Below are 10658 nucleotides of genomic sequence, written 5' to 3'. Positions count from 1 at the left end.
TTTTTATAACTACGCTAAGGTTTAGTGTCTTCCAAAACTCACATGCTCAAAGAGACAAACATTTATAAATGGATATAAAATAGTATTGAAGAGAAAGGAATTAAACTATGTTTGGAGCCCTGGCTGTACTTCTTCCTAGGCGTGGGACCTTAAGCATCACATGAACTATCTGTGCTTAGGGTGTCCTTAGCATGTGTGAAGCATAGGTAAACATTTTTTTGTAGAAATCTTATCTATATCAATAATTTTGGTGCCCCTAAATTAGCAGGCTGCTACTTTTGATGCTAGCTGTGCACTACTTAATGAAAGAAATGGCATAGGGGTCATTGGGAGTCTTTACCTTGCCAGGCTACTCTCCTGAAATCAGGGACAAAAATTACTAGGCTGTGGCACATCACTATACATGTGAGTGTCAAGGCCTCTTACAGCATCAGATGAGTTAGGAAAGTGCCCAAAGGAAGGAGGTAGAGACTGGGTCCTATCTGGGGACCAGGCTGGGCTCAGGACTCGGTCCTCAGGTGACACCACTGGTATAAACCTGTGCCCGAAGGGAACTTTTTTTGAAGAAGACATCCATGAGTATAAGACTTCATGAGTCCCAGTGTGGCATGACCCAAAGTAGCAGCCCTGCTCACCTGTGTAAGAGGTCAGTACTTCTCTGAGCAACAGCCTCCTAAGCTCTACAATGATAATATCAATACTGTGCTTAATACGTTATCATATGCTTTAAAGATGCTGTTGTACATATAGTTCAGCACAGTTATATCACCGTAAATACCAAACAGTTTCAAAACATGAAAGCATTTTAAAATCAAACGTACAGACCCCTTTGTTGTTCATGACTACTGGGGTGTTCATGCTGTTGTGTCCCATGTGCTTCCCTCAAATCTTGTTACGATGTCAGCACATTACCCATCTGATGTGAAAAAAAATCACAAGTACAATAAAGTTGGGGCGCGTCGGTGGCTCAGTCGGTTGAGCATCTGACTTCGGCTCAGGTCATGATCTTGCGGTCCATGAGTTCCAGCCCCGTGTCAGGCTCTGTGCTGACAGCTCAGAGCCTGGAGCCTGTTTCAGATTCTGTGTCTCCCTCTCTCTCTGACCCTCCCCTGTTCATGCTCTGTCTCTCTCTGTCTCAAAAATAAATAAACGTTAAAAAAATATATATTAAAAAAAAAGTACAGAAAAGTCTACAGAAATCAAACTTACAGGAAGGTCTACCCATTGGAGTGCTTACTGACTCAGTCAGTGGAGCATCTGACTTTTGATCTCAGCTCAGGTCTTGATCTCAGTATTGTGGGTTCAAGCCCTGGGTTAGGTTCTGTGCTGGGAGTGAAGCCTACTTAAAAAGAAAAAGAAAAGAAAAGAAAAGAAAAGTCTACCCACAATTCAATTGTTTATTCCTGCATCATAATCACATGCTGTTTTATTTATAAAAATCCTAAATCATAGATAAAAACTCCCCATTGCCTCTACCAATGCCCAATACATTTTAAAAATAAACTTTAAACATTCTACTTAAAAAAAAAAACTTGAGAATTTGGAAATTCACAAACTTAGTGTGAGTCAGAATCACGTGAAGAGCTTTTTAAAAGATGGCTGCGATTCAACATTGGAGTTCATTTTTCTATGGGCAGGACTTAAGAATTTGCATTTCTAACAAATCCCTAAATTGATTCAGATGCTGTTGGTGTAGGGACCACGCTGTTATGAGTTATTCTGATAACAGCATCGTTGCCCCAGTTTTTGCTTTCTATTTGTTAGTCATTTCTAGATTTTTCCAAGTTTGTAATGGGGACAGTTACTTTCATCTATTTAACAAACCTCCAAAATGTTTTAGAAACTAATTTCCTCTATTGCACACCCTCCATCATTCTGGGTTCATTGCTTTAATTACTTTTATATATAAATATATGATAGTAAATTTATAAATGTACACATACAGATAAAATTATATAATATTTCACAAATATCAAAATATATGTGACCAACATTCTTCACTCTTCGTGAATTTGACTCAACATGAAAACAGTATGATAGTTGAAGGCGATAATTTTATCGGTGTCTTTTAATTTATCAGTGCACTCACTTCATTTTGGGGTTCTGAAGCATTCGATCACCTTTCTCCCATGACTTCATTCCTGTCAATATTATCATTAGTACGTTTCTTTTTATTGATTTGGCCTCAATAAGTAAGTACATAGAAGTAAGAATATTACAAAATATTCACAAATAAAAGAACTTTATTCTGGGGCGCCTGGGTGGCTCAGTCAGTTAAGCGTCTGACTTCAGCTCAGGTCACGATCTCACAGTCCATGAGTTAGAGCCCCGCATCAGGCTCTGTGCCGACAGCTCAGAGCCTGGAGCCTGTTTCAGATTCTGTGTCTCCCTCTCTCTGACCCTCCCCCGTTCATGCTCTGTCTCTCTCTGTCTCAAAAATAAATAAACGTTAAAAAAATTTTTTTTTAAAAAAGAACTTTATTCAGGAACACTGTAACAAACACCTGAGGTCACAGATGTTTTAAACCAATATGCTCCATTGCTATACTAATTACTGTAGCAGTCCAGGGCAGGCTGTCCCAAAATGTATCACAATGGCATATTGATCATTTGAATTAAAGTTGTCCAAGAAACGGTCAGTGCATAAAGGACACTCTGACCTTCCTTTGCCTCCAGAGAGCAGGAATAAATCCCCCAGGTGAAAGGTACCTTTTCTGTACAGGAAGGTAAAGAGGTATCATTAACACCAGAGATAGGAATTTAGAGCTGAGAAGATTATAAACTAAACAAACCATGTTACTCTTACTAATTTACTACTGCAGCTCAACTTCGGTTTAGGATTCTTACTATTTGAAGCTCCCAAACAAAAAGTTTCCTTGTCCCGGCACATCTGCACAGATTTAGGTCTCTGTCTAAAATGTATAAAAGCTGGATGCCTTGGTCATTTCTTCATGTCTCAGTTGTATTGTTTGGACTCCACACACGTGTTATGAGACTTTGGTTCTTTTCTCCTGTTAATCTGTCTCCTGTCGATTTAATTCTTAGAACAGCTACAAGAACCTTGAAGAGTGGAAAACTTTGTCCTCCCCAAAGCATGCTAAAAGTAGAATTTACCTTGATATTAAGTATGTTTGTATATTTTTGAGATCTCAGTGTGAGGTCTTTGGAGATATTGAAATAATAGATTAAAAGCACCTTGAGTATTTGGTATTTGTTGCCATATTTTGTAAAAATTTTCCCTGAGAGGGGCGCCTAGGTGGCTCAGTTGGTTAAACATCTGACTTCAGCTCAGGTCATGATCTCACAGCTTGTGGGTTTGAGCCCCACGTCAGGCTCTGTGCTGACAGCTCAGAGCCTGGAGCCTGCTTCACATTCTGTGTCTCCCTCTCTCTCTGCCCTTGCCCGGCTCGCACTCTGTCTCTCTGTGGCTCAAAAATAAACAAACATTAAAAAAAATGTTTAAATTTTCCTTGAGATAATGAACATCTGTATTATAAATAGTAAGTAAGTAAGTAAAAAAATAAACAAACAAAACTTGACCTTTTGCATAATAAATGAAATTTAGGAACATCATTGCATTTAATAGTTTTTTTACAGAATTAAATTATTTTTGGGTCTTTTAGTCTGCTTTTCTAGCAGTGTCTTCCTTTTTCCCCTTCTGATTCCCTAGCTTCTCTTAGGGGTTCATCTGAGTCTGGAATGCTGACAAGTATTCTACCATCAAAACACAGCAGCCTGAGGTGTGTAGTTTGCTAAGTTTAATCACTATTTATTCTACCTATTGACCATGTGGGTTGTATACTTACTCAAAATATTGTTTAAACTAATCCAATCAGAGTGCTTCTCCAAGCTTTTGTTAGCAAATTTATGATATTTCTTCTTTCTTGCATGGTGTAAAAGCAAACAAATGAGGATCTGTTAGTAGTGAATTTTCCACCAAAAGGGAAGCCAGTCTGAAGATAAAACCAATTGCCAGAGCAATATGAACTAGGTCTTATGTAGTGTTTCTGAACCACTGGTTAAAGGCTTAATTGAAGAAACCTCTATATGTAATAGTATGTGAACCAACAAATTATTTAGTTGCTTAGTGAGCTTAAATTGCTTAATATTACATGAAAAATAAAGGACTTTATATATATATATAATGATATACAGTATATCGATAGATACATACAGTATATATAACGATAGAGAAAAAAACATACAGTATATATGACGATAGAGAAACAAACAAGATTTTAAAGTTCAAGGTATGTTCTATGTACACTTTAAATACATATTCAAGTAGGAATAACACGCATAAAAGTGAGCTGTGCAACACTGCTGCATTTAAAAATATATTTGAAGTTTATGCCTTACCACATTCAAAAATTCTAAAATTATTTGGGCTGGCTTGCATTATCAAAGTCAGAATAACCACACAGTTAGCATAAAACCTCCACTGTAAACTCAGAACTAGTGTAAAATTATCAGAGAACCAAATATGAAGTTATACAATTACTTTCAATTTTGAAGATCTAAGGACAAAACATGTTGCGCTGTCTGAAAAACACACGGCACTAATTTGAAGTCAGTCTTTCTCCTGCTACTAACTAGGTGAGGACTCGTCACCAAGACACCGTGGTATCATTAGACCCGATGCCTTTTTTATAATCACTTACTACAGGTTTCTAAAGTAAACAGTCCAGTGAGGTAGCTGTTAATGTTCAGCATGCAAAAGAATCAAACGGGAAACATGTGATAAAGATGCATATTTCTTATCCCACATTCTTAGATATTCGAAATAAGATGTCTGGAGTTCTCTCATGGATTCTCTATTTTAACAGGCAGTCCAGAAGTGCTAAATCCAATTTGTTCAGGAGATCACACTCTGAGAACATGAACCTATCATGCCATGACGATCTTCGCAGATCTTTATGCCATAGTTTATCAATAGTCAACCTACAACTTAATTTAACTCACTTTGTTTGAAAATCTAAACACATGCACATGTAAAAAGATGTATACAACAGAAAGTCGCATCAACCACCCGATCCTTCTCCACAGACACAACCACGGTGATAGATGCCTATGTATCATTTCAGAAATTCATGATGCATATGAACTCAACTCTCTTTCTCCCCCCTACAATTGATCATACAGCTACATCAAGGTGTTCCTTGAAATGGAGAAAATAATATACTCGAAGTGCCACTTTTGTCTACAGGATTATACTCACCAACCTGATGTCTTTGCAAGGTGGCCATTTACTATCAATTATAATCAGCAGTATTCACATCTTCACTGAACAGAATTCCTATTAGTCCTTACTGGCTGCAATTAGAATGCCAGTTTCTAGAAGGGATATTTACTTAAATTAATATTTGAAATTCTAGCTTTTGTTTGAAGAAATGGTAGCTGACAAATACATGTAACGCGTGTAAGGTAGGTGATGATAAATACTTAAATATGTGCAGGAGACAAGACATACCTCCATTCTTTCACTACATGTACTAAAGGGCATTGATAGATATATCAAAGTTTTTATTTTATCCTTCTCTTTTCATAATTGATAGACAATTCATTTTAATGTAGTTGAGAAAGGGCTTGTCAAATATTTAGAAGAATTAGTTTTTAAAATCGACTTTAATCAGAGCTAGTTATGTAATCTTGGTTAAGTCATTTAATTTGTAGTATCATAAGATCCCTACCTATAAAATGAAATTAGTGATCTCTAATATTAGATACGGGTTAAAATCTATTTACTATTATTTATCCTGAAATAAGCTTGTTTTTGTTGCCTAACATGTTGTGTTTCTGTGTATATTTCGCAAACTTTAAGCTCCAGTCTCAGTTCACTTTTACCCTTTATGGACTTTCCTCCAGGAACGGGTCTAGTATTTTATTGAGGTATTGAGCCTTAGCTGAAATATTTTGTGTTAAGCAGAAGAATTTACATCAGAAAGCTAGAAAAGTTGTTAAATACCTCTATTAAGATATAATTCACATATTATAAAATACACCAATGAAAGTACACAAATGAATATTTTTAGTATATTCATGGAGTGGTGCAATCATTACCACAATCAATTTCAGAGAATTTAATTACTCCAAAAAATGTCATTTCCACATTTTCACCCAACTCCTGGCCTTAGGTTTGGGCAACCATTAATCTTCATTTTGTCACTACAGATTTTCCTTTCTGGATGTTCCATATAAATGGAATAATAAAATGTATGGGCCTCATGGCTGGTTTCTTTCACTTACCATGATGTTTTCAAGGTTCATCTAAATTGTGGTTTGTATCAGAACATTATTTTATCGCCAAATAACATTGTGTGAGTATACGACATTGTGTCATTGATCAATTGATGAATATTTGGATACTATAAATAATGCTTCAGTGAACGTTCATATAAACATTTTTACGGACATATCTTTTCAGCTCTCTTGGGTATACATACCTAGTAATGAATTTGATGAATTCTGTGGTAATTTTAAGTTGATTATTTTGAAGAATGCCAGATAGTTTTCCAAAGTCACTGCACAATTTAACATTCACACCGGAAGCGTTGGAAGGTTCCAATTTCTCCACATCCTTGCTAAGATTTGTTATTATCTGTTTAATCTTTTTTTTTTTTAATTTCATAGTTATCCTAGTTGTCCTAGTGGACGTAATGTGGTATCTCACTGTGGTTGTAATGCGTATTCCCTGATGTCTCATGAGGTTTAACGTCTTTTCCTATGCTTCTTGCACAAAAGTTTTTGCATACAAAAATCAGTAAAGATCAGTTTAAACCAGTTAAAAGAAGACAGGAACATATCATTTATACTGTCTTATGATTGCATAGTTACTGTTACTGCTACTCATTGTTTTGGATTGTAGTTTGGATCGTATGAGCCTGAAGAACTTCCTTTACTGTTTATTTTAGGGTTGATCAGCTACCAACACATTTTCTCAGACCAATGGAGACCTTGTGACAGTTTGTTCTGATATTTCTATTTTGGGTGTGTCATCTCAGACCTGGTGAATAACAGCATGCATGGGCAAGGTCCAACATGGCTCAACTGCGAAAGGGAAATGATATATTCAAGAATATGGAAAGCTTCGGTCCAATGGCATTTCACCTCTAACTTGTGAAAAATTGAAAATTCTTCCCATCTTTGGTAGATACTTCGTTTTCCACCCCGCAGCATCAAACTAGAACCAAAATGGGGCATGATGATTCTACTCAGTGGACAGAACTCAAGGCCATTCTCTTACCCTGGTAAAAAATTCTTTTGGTAAATTTTGTTCTATTTTTACTGATGGCTATTTGGTCTGCTGCTTGGAAAACTACAGACTGAGAGATTTAAAGACCCACTTCCTTGGGGGCTGAGAACAGTTGAAAAAAACTGCAGCTTCGTATCAAACCTCTGGGTCACTCACGTAAACCCCACAGCAGGCCCTGTCCTCTGATATGACCACGGAGTCAAGCTACTGATGGCATTACCCAGATTTCTACCATTGTCGCTGGGATCCATCATTATTCCAAACATGTCAGTACATTCACTCTCACAGACCAGACACACCATAAAAGACTCTGTTTCTGATGCAGAGGCTGCAACTACACAAAAACCTTGAGACTCCAGCCAAAAGTTGACCTCTTTGTCTCCTGGAAGATTGCAATCTGAATAGAACTGCAAAAGTATAATGGAGGACAATTTTTGGCCCTCCTGGTTATCTTAACATTTCAGATTCAACGTGTCATCATACTGAGAGGGAAAAAAAATCCAGGACATTAATAATTATTCCCTGGGATATACTACATATGGAAAGAAGAAAATGGAAGAAAATACTAGGGTCGTTTTAAGTGCACATCACCTATTACAAATAATAGTAGAGTCTTGGAATGACTATCCTGTTTTAATGATAATCCAAACCCTGCCCTGCCCCTTGCTCTGGAATTATGAAGCAAAGATTTATTTAGCATAGGAACTTCCTCCAGCTTAAGTCCTGGAAATGAATTATTGATTTTATATACGCTTAAAAACCCACACTCACCAAACCCACAATATATTAACAATATTGTTTTCAAATCATTAATGTTGTGACTTTTCATAGGCACAGTGTTTTATACTCTTTAATTTATATATATATATATATATATAATAAATTTATATATACTCTTCTATTTTTATATATTTTATGCTTTTAAATTTATATATATATTACTCTTAAATATATTATACTCTTAAGTATATAGATAGATATTTATATATATACTCTTAAATATATATTTTATAGTCTTAATTATGTATATATTTAAATACAGATCCGAATGCAACAGAACATTTTTCTTTCACAACAGATCTTAACTCAATATTTTCTCATGTACTCACAACTGCCCCTTCCATGAATATTTTTGGCCTAAAATGAATGAACAGGTGATATGGTGGTAAGAAGCCAGGTTGGTGTTAATGTGGCATCTCCAGAAACAAAGAAAGCATTCTCAGAATTTCAGACTGCCAGTCGACTTAGTTGGCATCTGCAGTCTAAATTATCACAGTATTTTGAGAGTAGGCCTGTTGCCATCATAGCAGATGGTGACAAATATTGACAGCCAAGTGATCGTGTATATATATCGGTTGTGAACGTTGAAGGCAAGCTGCTTGGTTAAGGTCACGCAGTCCAGAAGCTCTGTCCAGAGAGTCCTCAATTAATATTAAGGGGAATGACTCTCTGATCATATCTTATTACCTGTTTCCTTACTTACCTCTTGAATAATTATAGAGATGCATTGTAACCAATATATTACAATCCAGTGGCATAGCAGATGCCTTAAACCTCAAACAAGAAAAATTATTTCAAAAGCAGAAAAAAATTTAAAAGTTTACATAGAAAATGAGTAGATGGTTTGATAAATTATTTTTAGTTTTTAATGTAATCTGTTTAATGGAGAAAGGGGGCTTTATTTGGAATATTTATCTCCAGTCTTTCAAAGTTCAAATGAGCATGTCTGACAGTCTCTTTCATAAGTAGAGTTCATTACTTTGTAAGTCAATACAATGTTGCGAGTCAACTCAGAGAAAAATATTGAATTCCTACCAGTTGTTTATTGACTCGAATGAGCTGATTTCAAATTACACCAATTTATGTCATCACTTTCCAATCTATCAAATTTAAATCTGTGATTCATACATTTTTGTGTATTTATTTTGGTCCAAATAAAACCAAAGTAGGCTGAGAAGGAGAAAACAAAATAATATTTTATAATTTTTTTTTTTCTGTTCAGTAATTTACAACCAAAAGCTAGCACTTTTAGTGATGGTAAACCAATATCTTAGTGATAAAATTAATAGAAACTCAGAGAAGAAAGAGAGACTCAACATTCTCTCTCTCTAGGAAAGTTGCCGGGAGAGCATAGAATCCCAGAAAGAAAATCTGTGGACCCTTCATCAGTAGAAATGGTAAAGAGAGTATTTTCCAGCAAAGGAAAATAGCATGGTCATACCATAAGCTAGATGTAGAACTAGATTATAACAAAGAAAACAGAAAAACTGTACTTAAATGAACTGACACCCTTGTAACCTTTTTTTTGTTCTTTGGATCATTGAAATCTCATCAGTTTTCTGAACATTTGCTGTTGCTGGGTGTTCAATACAACAGAAACAATAGCTACATATATAAAGAAGTAACTATATACGGGTAAGTGTACGATCTGCTCCTTCAGATACCATATGATACTAATACTGTCTAAATGAGTTTGAATACATTATGATAATGATAACCACAGAATAGCTAACACTTATTTAGGGCAGACAGTATGCTAATTGCTTCACACACATTATTACATTTAATACCTACAGTAAAACTGTAAGATAGCCTCACATGCTATTTCCAGTTGAATAACAGCACGGAGTAGTTAGTGAAGTTGAACTACTAGTCTAAGGTCACGTTTAAAATAACACGATGACCTGTGACGCTATCCCAAGTTTCCCAAATATCAGTCCATTTTCTAAACCACGACATGAGAATGTGAAAATAATGAAATAATTCAAAGCTAAGTAAAACTGTTTTAAACTAATAATGCCACGGAAGTATAAAACACAAAGCAAAGGCATACCTAAGTTTTATTTGTGTTAAGCGTACCTGAGTTTTTATTATAACCGCTTCCTAGTTTTGCATCTTGTCCTACCATTAGGGCTGACAGTTACAAAACGAGGCTTGCTTATCTCAGGATCTCATTTTCTCCTCTGCAACTCTCTGCAGTTCTTGAAGGGCATCTGAGTTTGATTTTATGAAAATGGTGTGTGGATTTCAGCCGTCTTAGTTTCACGTCATAGATTGAATTAGAGGTTACACCGAGGTTTACACCGTATTGCACTTAATTACTCCTTTTTGCAATTAGGAGAGTTTAAAAATTACTTTTTAGAAGGGAGAGGCTTGCATAACTTTTTGAGCCCATGGGAGCACAGTAGAGCAAAAGACTTTGAAGTACGGGAAGAAAGGACGAGTGACAACTTATTTCCTGAATGGGGGAGGGGTGTGGAAAGACATTTGCTGCATTGTTATGGAAAAGAGGGACAGAGAAAGTAAGAGGGAGGCTTGCGCCTGGGTATCCAGAACTATAATTCCCAATCAAATCATTGTGTGACATTGTTTGGCAAAAAATAGTGTGGCAATGACATATGCTTAT

At 36.0% G+C, this 10658-nt stretch overlaps 1 non-coding gene across 1 annotated transcript; it reads left to right on the top strand.

The window, feature by feature from the left end:
• Nucleotides 1-823: 823 nt before the first annotated feature.
• Nucleotides 824-922, top strand: LOC122199061. The gene has a single exon (XR_006193329.1). It is a non-coding gene; the product is annotated as a small nucleolar RNA U13 (small nucleolar RNA).
• Nucleotides 923-10658: the final 9736 nt, after the last annotated feature.

Source organism: Panthera leo, chromosome C2 (assembly GCF_018350215.1).
Source record: "Panthera leo isolate Ple1 chromosome C2, P.leo_Ple1_pat1.1, whole genome shotgun sequence".
Lineage (NCBI taxonomy): Eukaryota > Metazoa > Chordata > Mammalia > Carnivora > Felidae > Panthera > Panthera leo.
Note: the sequence above shows the minus strand (reverse complement) of the source record. Positions and strands in the feature narration are given on the sequence as shown.